Source organism: Triticum dicoccoides, chromosome 6A, assembly GCF_002162155.2.
Source record: "Triticum dicoccoides isolate Atlit2015 ecotype Zavitan chromosome 6A, WEW_v2.0, whole genome shotgun sequence".
In the NCBI taxonomy this organism is placed as follows: Eukaryota; Viridiplantae; Streptophyta; class Magnoliopsida; order Poales; family Poaceae; genus Triticum; species Triticum dicoccoides.
Window position 1 is genome coordinate 24,523,584 of NC_041390.1, and position 11,338 is coordinate 24,534,921.

Below are 11,338 nucleotides of genomic sequence, written 5' to 3' on the forward strand. Positions count from 1 at the left end.
GATTGTTAAAAATGATCTATTTGCATGTAGTTACACACTTAAATCAGGACTTGGCCCTTTCATGTATGTCATGTTGTCAAATTAATATGTTGAAAGAATGTTATATTTTCCACAAAGGTAAATGAAATAATGTTTATGTGCGGAAACATAGTTCTTAGCTATATTCAAAACATGTATTGTTCTCGATCCCTTTTCAGTCCAACATCTATATGTACCTCTATCGGTGCATCAAGCACTATTTGGCCCTTGGGGTGCTTAGGTATGTGGAAAGAGGGTTGGAGTTGACTAGGTGATGTGGCAACCGCGGTGGTATAACTAGGTTCTCACTAAGGAGTATCACTCTAACCAAAGATGTCACAAGAACGGTTCATGGTGGTTCAAATTCCAAATTTGATACCAGATAAATGAAACAACTTTTACTGCTTTCATCTTTGTATGTCTCAATAGAGGTTCATGGTGGCGTTCAATGAAGGTTTTATTTCCCACAATCGAGGATTCAATTAGTAAGGTGGTTTCAAAGAAGTTGTATATGGTTTTGTGTTTGCCTCCTTTTGAAGAGTTTCATGGGTGTTACAGTGATTTTCAGGAAGTCTATTAGAAGTTTGGAATAGTTGGAGAGATTGTTAAAGGGATCCCCCTTTTTTCCTTTGTTTTAATGAAGTTTCCGGGAAGTTCGGAATATCTCATCTGAATTCAATAGAAGACATACTATTGAATTTAGCTGACCTATGGCAACATTAATTCACCTCTCATCCCGCAAACAAAATTAAACACTTGCCTCCTACGGAGAGGATTTGTGGCATGCAAGTGCGGGCGCACGCATGTCTCTCGTGTCCGCTTTTTATTTTGGCTTCCGATTTTCAAAGTTTTATGTCTTTTAAATGAAAATTCCAAACTAAGTTCTGTTTTCATATTCATGCTTCTCGTGACCAACACTTTCAAATAAGATCCATTTTGAATATATTTCCATGACTTTTTTTAAAAAAATGTTAAGTTTCAATGTTGACACTTAGTATGAGTGATCGATAAAAATCAATTATTTTGTGTCTAGGACCGATGGAAAAATTACTTGAAATTATATATCTAAAATTGATTGAAACTTGACTGGTTTAGATGCAAAAACTGTAAGTTTTGTTGTGGAAACTTAAAACTTTTTGAGGGATTTTCTATTTTACTGTGCCCTCATGTGGGATTGAACTACTGCGCGAATCGCGGGGCAAACCGAGCGGGCAGTAGGACTTGGCAGGTGAGTGCCCCGCACTCACGTGCGCCTGCGCATTTCCGTTACCTCCCACTATGAATGCACTTGGAACACTGCTCTGATGGTTCTTTAATTATGTTTTTTCTATTCTTTTATCTTTGTTTGCCTGGAATAATTGCCATCATGACTTGATCACATATCCTTCTCCGGTCCCATGTCCTATCAGCAATTACATAAAATTAGTTTGCTGAAGATGATCTTTATCCATAAAGATCGACAACCACACACTAAATTGTTTATACATAATTTCTTATATATACTGGAATGCCATTTGGCAGTGACAGATGAGCAACATATATATAAATAAAGACAGATCAGTTTTTGGCATCTACAGAGAGATGCGTTGCTCTTAGTCAACCAGAGAAAGATACCACGTGGAACTTGTCATAGTTCTCCACAACCCTAGCGGCCTAACTTTGACCATTCTACATGCATCTCATGCAACTGAAAGAAGAGTGCTATTGTAAATAGGTGGCTCCTTACGGTGAGCTAGCAATCCTTACGGTGAAAGAACACACTGAGCCTACGCACGTAGCTAGATAGATTTGTGAGCCATGGCTTCCAGCTCCAGCTGTAGGGCCTGGCATTGCTTGCTTGCCCTCTTCCTGCTCTCCTCTTCCGCGCATGGTCAGCTGTCGCCGTCGTTCTACGCCAAGAGCTGCCCGACGCTGCAGCTCATCGTGCGGGCCACCATGATCAAGGCGCTTCTCGCCGAGCGCCGAATGGGCGCCTCCCTCCTCAGGCTCCACTTCCACGACTGCTTTGTCCAAGTAACTATATTACGGTGAACTGTTAGCAAAAGATACTTATGTCGAATTGATTTACCATCATATACAGTACTAGCTTCGTTGGCGATCATATACAGTATTAATGTGTTCTACTAGTGAACACGCTTAATTCGGGATTATGTTTTTGTATATGTATAGGGCTGTGACGGGTCCATTCTCTTGGATGACGTGGGTAGCTTCGTTGGCGAGAAGACAGCCTTCCCGAACGTGGATTCGGTGCGGGGCTACGAGGTGATAGACGAGATCAAGAAGAACGTGGAGCTGCTCTGCCCTGGCATCGTCTCCTGCGCCGACATCGCCGCCCTCGCAGCACGGGACGGCACTTTCCTGGTACGTACAATACAATCAATGGACAGTGGTTACACTGCACTTTTCTTGTTGCTGACAACGCTTTGATCGATCGGTACGCACGTCGTTCCTGCAGCTGGTCGGTGCCGCTCGGCCGCCGGGACTCCACGACGGCCAGCTTGACTGAGGCGAACAGCGACCTCCCGGCGCCAAGCTTAAGCCTGGGCCTGCTCATCAAAGCGTTCGACAAGAAGCAGCTGAGCCCGCAGGACCTCACTGCGCTGTCCGGCGCGCACACCATCGGCTTCTCGCAGTGCCTCAACTTCCGCGACCACATCTACAACGGCACCAACATCGACCCGGCGTTCGCCCAGCCCCCCAACGGCGACAAGAACCTGGCACCGCTCGACGTGCAGACACAGCTCCTCTTCGACAACGCCTACTACCGCAACCTGGTCGCCAAGCGCGGCCTGCTCAACTCCGATCAGGTGCTCTTCAACGGCGGCTCCCAGGACGCGCTGGTGCGCCAGTACGTCGCTAACCCGGCGCTCTTCGCCTCCGACTTTGTGACGGCGATGATCAAGATGGGGAACATCAATCCGCTCACGGGAACCGCCGGGCCAGATTAGGCGCAACTGCAGGGTCGTCAACAGCTGATCCGTCCATCGTCTCGCCATATGTGTTACAAATATATAGGCCTAAAATGTGTATGTAAAGTTAGGTTGGCTACGTACCAACCAGCTAGCATGCATGGCAGAATAAGAGCCGTTTGGTTCGATAATGCCTGGGGGCTGGGATCCATAGGTAAGTACCTCAAGCTCCAGGGTTGTAAGGTACCTGCTTCATCATGTAAGTCGCTCCGACGTATGCATGCAGTGCTATAAAGGAAACCAAGCATGCATGGTTTTTTATGCAACACTGGAGTGATATTTGCGAAAAAACTGCGAGAGAAAACAAATGCGAAGAAGGATTTTTTTCGATCTTTCTTTTCTTTGAGTCAGACTCTTTGGTTTAATTTTACTAGCTAATTGCACATATGTCGCAACGGGGTATACATATTTTAGTGGTTCAACATCAGTTTTGTCCGACACATACCTTACACGCATCATATTCTAAATTTTGAAAAGATTTAATTTGATTTAAGTACGGGTAGGGGAAGGTAAATATTGTGAAGAAAAAAACGGGCAAGGAGGTGAGGCGAACCGGTAGGAACAAACGTCTGCGATAAATGGGGATTAAACGGAGTGGAGGCGGCGAAACGAACTCCCCAATAACAGAGATTAAGAGAGGAGCGTACTCAAGCAAGCCCCTTGTATGAATCAAATACAACTACCAATAGCAGCCAAGGATACCAGAAATAGCCAATGGCTCTCGGGTCCCATTGAGCCTGATTTAAAAAAAAGAATTTGCATAAAAATGAAAAAAATCTGAAAATTCTTGGAAACAAGAATGGTATAGCGTTATACTCGTATAAAAAGCTTCACGAAGGAGAGATTTCTGTGCACTTTGGGACAAAAACAAAACAAATTTATCATTACAAAAGTGTCAATTGTAACATTTATATAGTGCTGATTTTGTTTTATTTTGTCTAGAACAGCATGGAAGCTAGTCATTCCTTCACGAAACTTTTCACATGAGTATACCACTATACTATTCTTGTTTCCAAGAACTTTTATGATTTTTTTTGACTAATTTTGTAATTTTTTATATTATATTTCACTTTGTGTGCATTGGCACCCAAAGATCCGCGTCCCAAAGGATACATGGTTTCTTTTCCATACAATGTGTATGATTCTAAAGAAAAAGATTTTTCTTCTATCACTTCAGCACAGTCACCTTGCCTCCCACCACACCTTTCCTTTTCTGGGCCGCACCGGCACCGCTCATCTTATTTGTGGACTTGGATTGCATAGCTAGACGCCTAGACCGAATAACTTATTGCCCCCAAACCATACCATGTTAATGAACTACTTCCTCCGTCATAAAATATAAGACCTGTTTTTAGGCTAAACAAGCCTAAAAAAACTTCTTGTATTTTAGCACAGAGGTAGTAGTAATTTCGAAATACTACATGAGAGAGCAGATCTGCAATCGGAGCCAAATCATGTGGGGCGCTCGTATAAAGAAACAAATGTTGCACAGAGAATAGTTAAGCTAAACTTTGGGGAATCGTAAAAAAATATGTAAGGTTCAGTTTCCTACCCTGCATGCATTTCTCTTCCTCCTTTGTCCGCCCTCTCTCACATAAACCACCTTCAATTTTTTTGGGCCACACGCAGTACAATCCCAGCCCCGATGTCTTCTCCCTTCAGGATAGCCCCAATGCAACCTCCACCAACGACACTGCTCCCCGGTGATGACATTGCCCCACGATTCCCACTGCCAATTGTCCCCTCCCTCAGAGCATCTCCAACAGTTTGTATGTTAGCTTGTTGGTAAAATATGTCATATCATCAACCAACATCTTAACATACAACATCTCCAATGGATTGTATCTAGTATGCCCAATAGGATGTGAGATAATAAATAAGGTGCTCTCTCATTCTACATTGGAGCTTGCGCAATGGGTATTGGTTCATGTACATACAACCTTCCTCTATTTCCTCATTTATTGCATGACACATCATAAAAAATCCTATGTGGCAAAGTCTACCAACAACTATCTTACAACCATTGGAGATGCCCTCAAAAGACATCCACCCCTAATGAGGGTGATGGTGCCATGGCCTAGGTGGTCCTTGGCATGTCAGATCCGGCCTGGTGGGTCGGGCCGAGAACCCCTAAGTCGGTTCCATCCTAGGTCACATTGGGCGGCCCATGACATGTTATGTGAGTGCTCTAGAAAACATGACATATAAGCCGATGATACCGGAGCCATGGATGACTCTACCTATTGGAAATATGCCCTAGAGGCAATAATATTATATTTTCATGTTTGTAATAAAGAGTTTATTTTCTATGCTACAACTGCTATGATCCTGGAATATGCAATTTAGTAGAAAACTCATATGCACGTGCGAAATGACAAACGGTAAAATTTGATTCCTAGTCTCGCCTCTAAGACTAGCTCAAATGTTGTTGGTGATCATGTTTTTCGGATCTTGAGATATCATTAAGTGTAATGATGTTCCTAAAACAACTTTAAAAGTATGACATTAGAAGAACGATCATATTGAATTGACCAAAACTTGCTTGTTATACTTTGAGATACAATCATCACAAGTCAATTGTTATAATGTGGATTGTTAATGTGTGATTTAGTTCCTTATACCATGAAAGTATCGTAGTCACTTCTTACGGTATGATGAACTTTGTGGTTGCCATTGCATTGGGTGCATAGATTTGAATTCTCCACGGTGACACGTTGGAACTGAAGTTTGAATAGCTTATTACTCTTGGGTGCTTGATACCCTAGAGCTTGTTCCTCTTGAGTTCTTGAGCGCCCTAGATGGTTGGTGGTGTTGCGGGGCTCAATCATTGTGGTGTAAAGCTTCGAGCAAGCGTCGGGGTCTCCAATTAAGTTATGTATATTGCCTCGAGCAATTTGTACGGGTTCAGTGACCATTGTAAGGGTTGCCAATTGTACGGGTTCAGTGACCATTGTAAGGGTTGCCAATTGTACGGGTTCGGTGACCTCCCCCAAGGGTTGCCAATTGTACGGGTTCGGTGACCGTCCCAAGGGTTGCCAATTGTACGGGTTCGGTGACCGCCCTCAAGTGCCCTTTAGTGGAATCACGACATCTTATATTTGGTGAGGGGGTGAGAAGATTACGGTGGCCCTACTGGCATTTGGGGGGAATTATGCCTCCACACTGCTTCGAACGGAGATTAGCATCCACAAGGGCGTGAACTTCAGAATACATCGTCATCTCCGCGTGCCTCGGTTATCTCTTACCCGATCCCTTTACTTATGCACTTCACTTTGTCATAGCCATAATGTTTCATGTTATATATCTTACTATCACTTAGTTGTTTATTTTGCTTAGCACAGGTTGTTGGTGCACATAGTTGAGCCTAGTCGATTTTCAAGTTTTGTGCTTGTGAAATTAAACACTAATTTTATTCCGTATTTGTTTAAGCTTAAATCATAATTATTTTAAAGCGCCTACCCCCCTAGGCGACATCCACAATCTTTCACGAACAATATCAATACTTGAATCACGAACAAAGTCACACAACTAATTCTGGCGCCCCCTAGCACCGAACCTCCTCGTATTCCAAAAAAGGATCTTTATTTAAAAAAAGATTTTTTTTATACAGAGGCTGGACCGTGAAGGGACAATCACAGCACCAACTTTCTTCCTACGTTGTCCACCACCATCCATGAAATTTCCCGAGGAAGAGCGCGCACTAGGAGGGGAATAAAAGGAACAAAAACATTCGAAGGAACTACGAGACCGGCTTTTCTACCATGCACGGGAGGTACCGTGCATGTCTGAGCAATTAATGCTTTGTGTGGGATCCATTTCACCTTTTTCACTAAGATGATTGATATTATTTCTTTATCTCTATACTCTCATATTCATTGAGTGTTGTATCAGAAATGCTACAAATCCAACTTTCTTCCTACGTTGTCCACCACCATCCATGAAATGTACAGTGCACTATTCATCTGCTCTCTCCTTCTACAAACACATGCATTACAATATAAAGGTGCTAAAAACTCAAATGCTTTATTATGTTGATCAAGGACGTGTCCTGTGAAAAGAATTGCACCCGACACCTCCTCCATCACGAAGAAGGCAAACGGGTGATCAGCCACAAAGTCCACGCGCACCGGCGGTTTGTAGGCCCGTGTACTTTTGCAAAGACCAGCAGCGGTGACGGCGGCCGCCTCTGTGCCTTCCTTGTTGACAGCCTTGTGTAGCACTTTCTCCAGCGCAAGGTTCACGCCAGGGCTCTCCTCCACCATGTTGGACAGGTCGGCCTTCCACAGGTCGAAAGCGTCCTTGAGTCCCAAGTCCTGGAGAACGTTTGTCATGTCGGTGGAGAACGCGAGCTTGAACTTGGGCAAGCGGAAGTCGCCGACTAGGACGGTGCCCGTCGGCAGGTGCTCGCGCAAAAAAGTCATTGTTGCATGCGGTCTTGTCGGTGAGCCGCCACAGCCCGTCGTGGTCGTGTGGGAGGAAGATGCACATTGAGTAGAGCGCCGATGGCTGAGCAGCCAACGGCTGACCCCTCTCGTAGTAAAGCTGGAGCACCTTGAACCCGTCGTGGCAGGCAATGCGCTGCCTGCTGTGGTCACGCATGAAGGGCACGTCGACAATGCCGCCGTCGAGGCGGTGGATCTTGTCCTCCTTGGTCTGTTCCTTGCGGAAAGGCTTGAGACACTCGCCCATGCGTTGATCTGCTTCGCTGCTTCCACCGGCTGCACCACCAGGTATGTAAGTACGCACATATTAGTTGTACTTTTTTTTGAAAGATCCAGCTTGGCTGGCGTTGATTGATTTAGAAGAGAGCATATGAAAGACAAGGTGTGATCAAGCGATCAGAGGAAAAAGGAAAGACATACAATCAGAGGGCAGGCCTTTAGCCTGCAGCTCTCAGTCTAGAAAACCCCTAAGCGATTATCTCACAACCAGGTCCCCGAAGGGGGGCTCGATTGACTTTGCTCCGGCAAGCCGCCAGTGCTCCATCATGCGTCGAATGGCGTTGATGACGTCCTTTACCACCGCTATCTTCGATCTGAAGGTGCAATTATTTCTTTCCATCCAAATTGCCCAGGTGGTAGCCATGATCATAGTCTTCACGCCCCTCCTGTTTTCTACTCTTGTTATGTTGAGAATGGCCGTGACTGCCGAGGGTGTGCATCATCGATCTTGCAGAGGCGGGGCGAGCGACGAGCATCCATTCCATTCCGCCACCTTAGCCCAAGTTGCTTGTGTGAATGGGCAGTTCCAGAAGAGATGCACGGAGGACTCAAGGTTTTTGAGACAAAACTGACAGAAGTATGGATTTGGCCATTGTCGACGCTGCAGACGGTCGTTAGACCAAACCTTATCGTGGTGAATCAGCCAGGAGAAGATTTTGATCTTGCCCGGTGCCCACACCTCCCAAATGGCCGATTTCATTCCATTGTTTGGTATGTTTTTAAACTGGGCATTGTAGGCTGAGCTAGTGGAGTAGGATCCCTTTCCATTTTCTGTCCAGATGATCGTATCTTCCCGATGCTCGTTGTTCAGCCCGCCGTGCTCTCTGACCATGCGGGCCAGCCTGACTACATCATGTATGATTTCTTCATATCGTCCATTGCCGAAACTGCGGATCCAGCAATCGTTGTGCAGTGCCTCAGCCACTGTTTTGAGCTTGATTCTTGATCTCTTGAACAGCAGAGGAAAGGATTGACATAGAGGTACATCTCCCAGCCAGTGGCAGGTCCAGAATTTTGCTGATTTGCCGTTTCCAATGGCAATTTTCGTGGCTCGAGTGAAGAGGGCCCTGTCACTGCTGTCGCACGGGATTGGGAAAGCTTTCCAAGGCCTGTCCGGCTGCATCCAATCCAACCAAAGCCACCGAAGACGAAGTACTCTGCCGAAAAGGTTGAGGTCCTGAATGCCAAGCCCGCCCTTTTGGACGGGAGAGCAAACTGTTTTCCAGTTAGCTTTGCACTTTCCGCCTGACAATTCTTCATCTTGCGCCCAGAGAAAGCGCCGCCTGGCCTTGTCAATCTCCTTCAGAAGCTTTTTTGGGAGCCGTATAACAGTCAGCGCAAAAGTTGGGAGTGCTGACGGTACGCTACGGACGAGGACTCTACGACCCGCAAGATTCATAAGCCTACCCTTCCAACCAGCGAGGCGAGCCCTAATCCTGTCGAGGAGAAATTGCAGATGCACTAAGCGAATTCTACCAGTGGAGATCGGGAGGCCTAGATAAGTCATAGGGAATCCTACTACGGAGCCACCGAAACTATGCAGCACGTCAGCGGTGTCTATATTGTTGCATCTAATTAGGGCCACCGAGGATCTGCTTTGGTTTAAACGAAGACCGGAGGCGTCCCCGAATAGATCGAGAAGATGCAGGAGCGAGTCGACCTCCTCTTTGATTGGGTTGGCGAAAATCACAGCATCGTCAGCATAGAGGCTAATCCTCATGCTGGCACCTCTTCCTGGCAGAGGAGAGAAGATGCCAAGGTTTACAGCAGCGTCGAGGAGGCGGTAGAGGGGGTCGATGGCGATGATGAACAGCAGAGGGGAGAGCGGATCGCCTTGTCTCAAACCCTGCAAGTGTACTATGGCTTGCCCTGCATCGCCGTTTAACAGACAGGACGATGTCTCCATGGAGAGAAGTATGGAGATCCAGTCTCTCCATCTTGCAGGGAAGCCTAAACGCTGCAGCAACTCGAGAAGGTAATCCCAAGAGATGGAGTCGAACGCTTTCTCTATGTCTAATTTGAAGAGCAGAGCAGGCTTGTTTCTTCTGTGGAGAGATTTTACGCATCCTTGGACGTAGAGATAACTGTCGTGAATGCATTTTCCCTTTTGGAAAGCTGATTGTGCAGGGGATATGATTTGCGGGATGACAGCGGCTAGTCTCATAGATAGGACTTTGGCAACTATCTTCGCCACTGAACCCATCAAACTGATGGGTCTGAACTGCTTTACTTCACGTGCACCTTCTTTTTTAGGGATCAGCGTGATGAAGGCCTTGTTCAAATCAGAAAAAATTGTGTTGATCGCCCTGTAGAATTTGGAGAAGACAGCCATGATGTCATCCTTGATGATGCTCCAACACGAACGAAAAAACTGGCCAGTGAATCCATCAGGGCCTGGGGCTTTTTCTGCCGGAGAGCTCACAACAGCTGCCCAAACCTCTCCCTCTGAGAACGGGTTATCTAAACCCACACCTGTCACTTGAGGTAATTGTATCTGATCCCAATTGATTGTGAGGGGCCTATTTTTCCTTTTGCCCAGCTGGTTCGAAAAGTGCCTAAAAATTTCTTGAGCTTTCTCCTGATGCTGGGATAAGACCTTCCCTCCCGCAGTTTGCAGAGTATGGATATAGTTTTTTCTCCTTCTGTTGTTGCACTTTGCGTGGAAAAACTTTGTGCTGGCATCTCCGGCCCTAATCCATAGCACCCGAGAGGTTTGCCGTCTTCTAGCCCTCTCAATTACCGCAAGCCCAAGCACTCTGGTTTTGAGCATTTTCCTTAGTGCAAATTCTTCCTGTGTGAGTTGCCTGTTTTCTTGAGCTATATATGTCCAGCCTTAGGATGATTTCATTTGCCATATGAAATTGCATCTTGGCCTTGCTGAAAAGAGATTTACTCCAGATGCTTAAATCCTTTGCTACTCGATCGATCTATATATGATTAACATGCACATGCATATAGATCGACCACTGACCTTTTCGCGGAAGTTTACGGCGCGCGTCTGCGCCCTGTACGACTTGACGGCGGCGGCGGCGTACGCGGGCTTGAGAGGCCTTGTCTTGTCGTGCCACACGACGCACGCGAAGTTGACGCATGGCCCGCTGGTCTGTGACCGGTCGGCAAGGGCCTGCTCCGCCAGCGCACGACGGACCCCGCGAGGTCGTTCCAGCGCACGGACGGATCCAGTGAAGATGATCTGCGTGGGGAGGGCCTGCTTGCTCCGCTAACTAGAGGTTGATCACTCGGAGAAGGAGAGGTTGATCACTTCTCTCTGTATATGTTCATGACGATCTTTTGTATTTAATGGTTTTCTTCATTTGTTTACTAGATAGCGTGTCGAGTCCTCTCTATACGTATAGTACGTAGCGTCGACCAAGCACGGAGATAAGAGAGGACACTTTTCTCTATTAGCTAGCTAACACAATTAATATATGAAACCCCTACAACCCCCCCCCCCTCCAAAAAAACCAAAAATCCCAGCCCCTGAATTGCTGGCGCGTGGATGCCTTTTGGTCCCGGTTGGTGCTACCAACCGGGACAAAAGGCCCCCCTGCCTGGGCAAGTCGCAGCGGCCACATGGAGCTCCATCTGTCCCGGTTCGTATGAGTACCGAGACTAAAGGTATTGGGCTTT

The 11,338-nt window shown here is 46.3% G+C and overlaps 2 pseudogenes; one reads left to right on the top strand and one right to left on the bottom strand.

Annotated features, from left to right (window-relative positions):
* The first annotated feature begins 1,573 nt into the window (after positions 1–1,573).
* LOC119314228 lies at positions 1,574–3,319 on the top strand (annotated as a pseudogene).
* A 3,564-nt stretch (positions 3,320–6,883) lies between these two features.
* LOC119315535 lies at positions 6,884–7,676 on the bottom strand (annotated as a pseudogene).
* Positions 7,677–11,338: the final 3,662 nt, after the last annotated feature.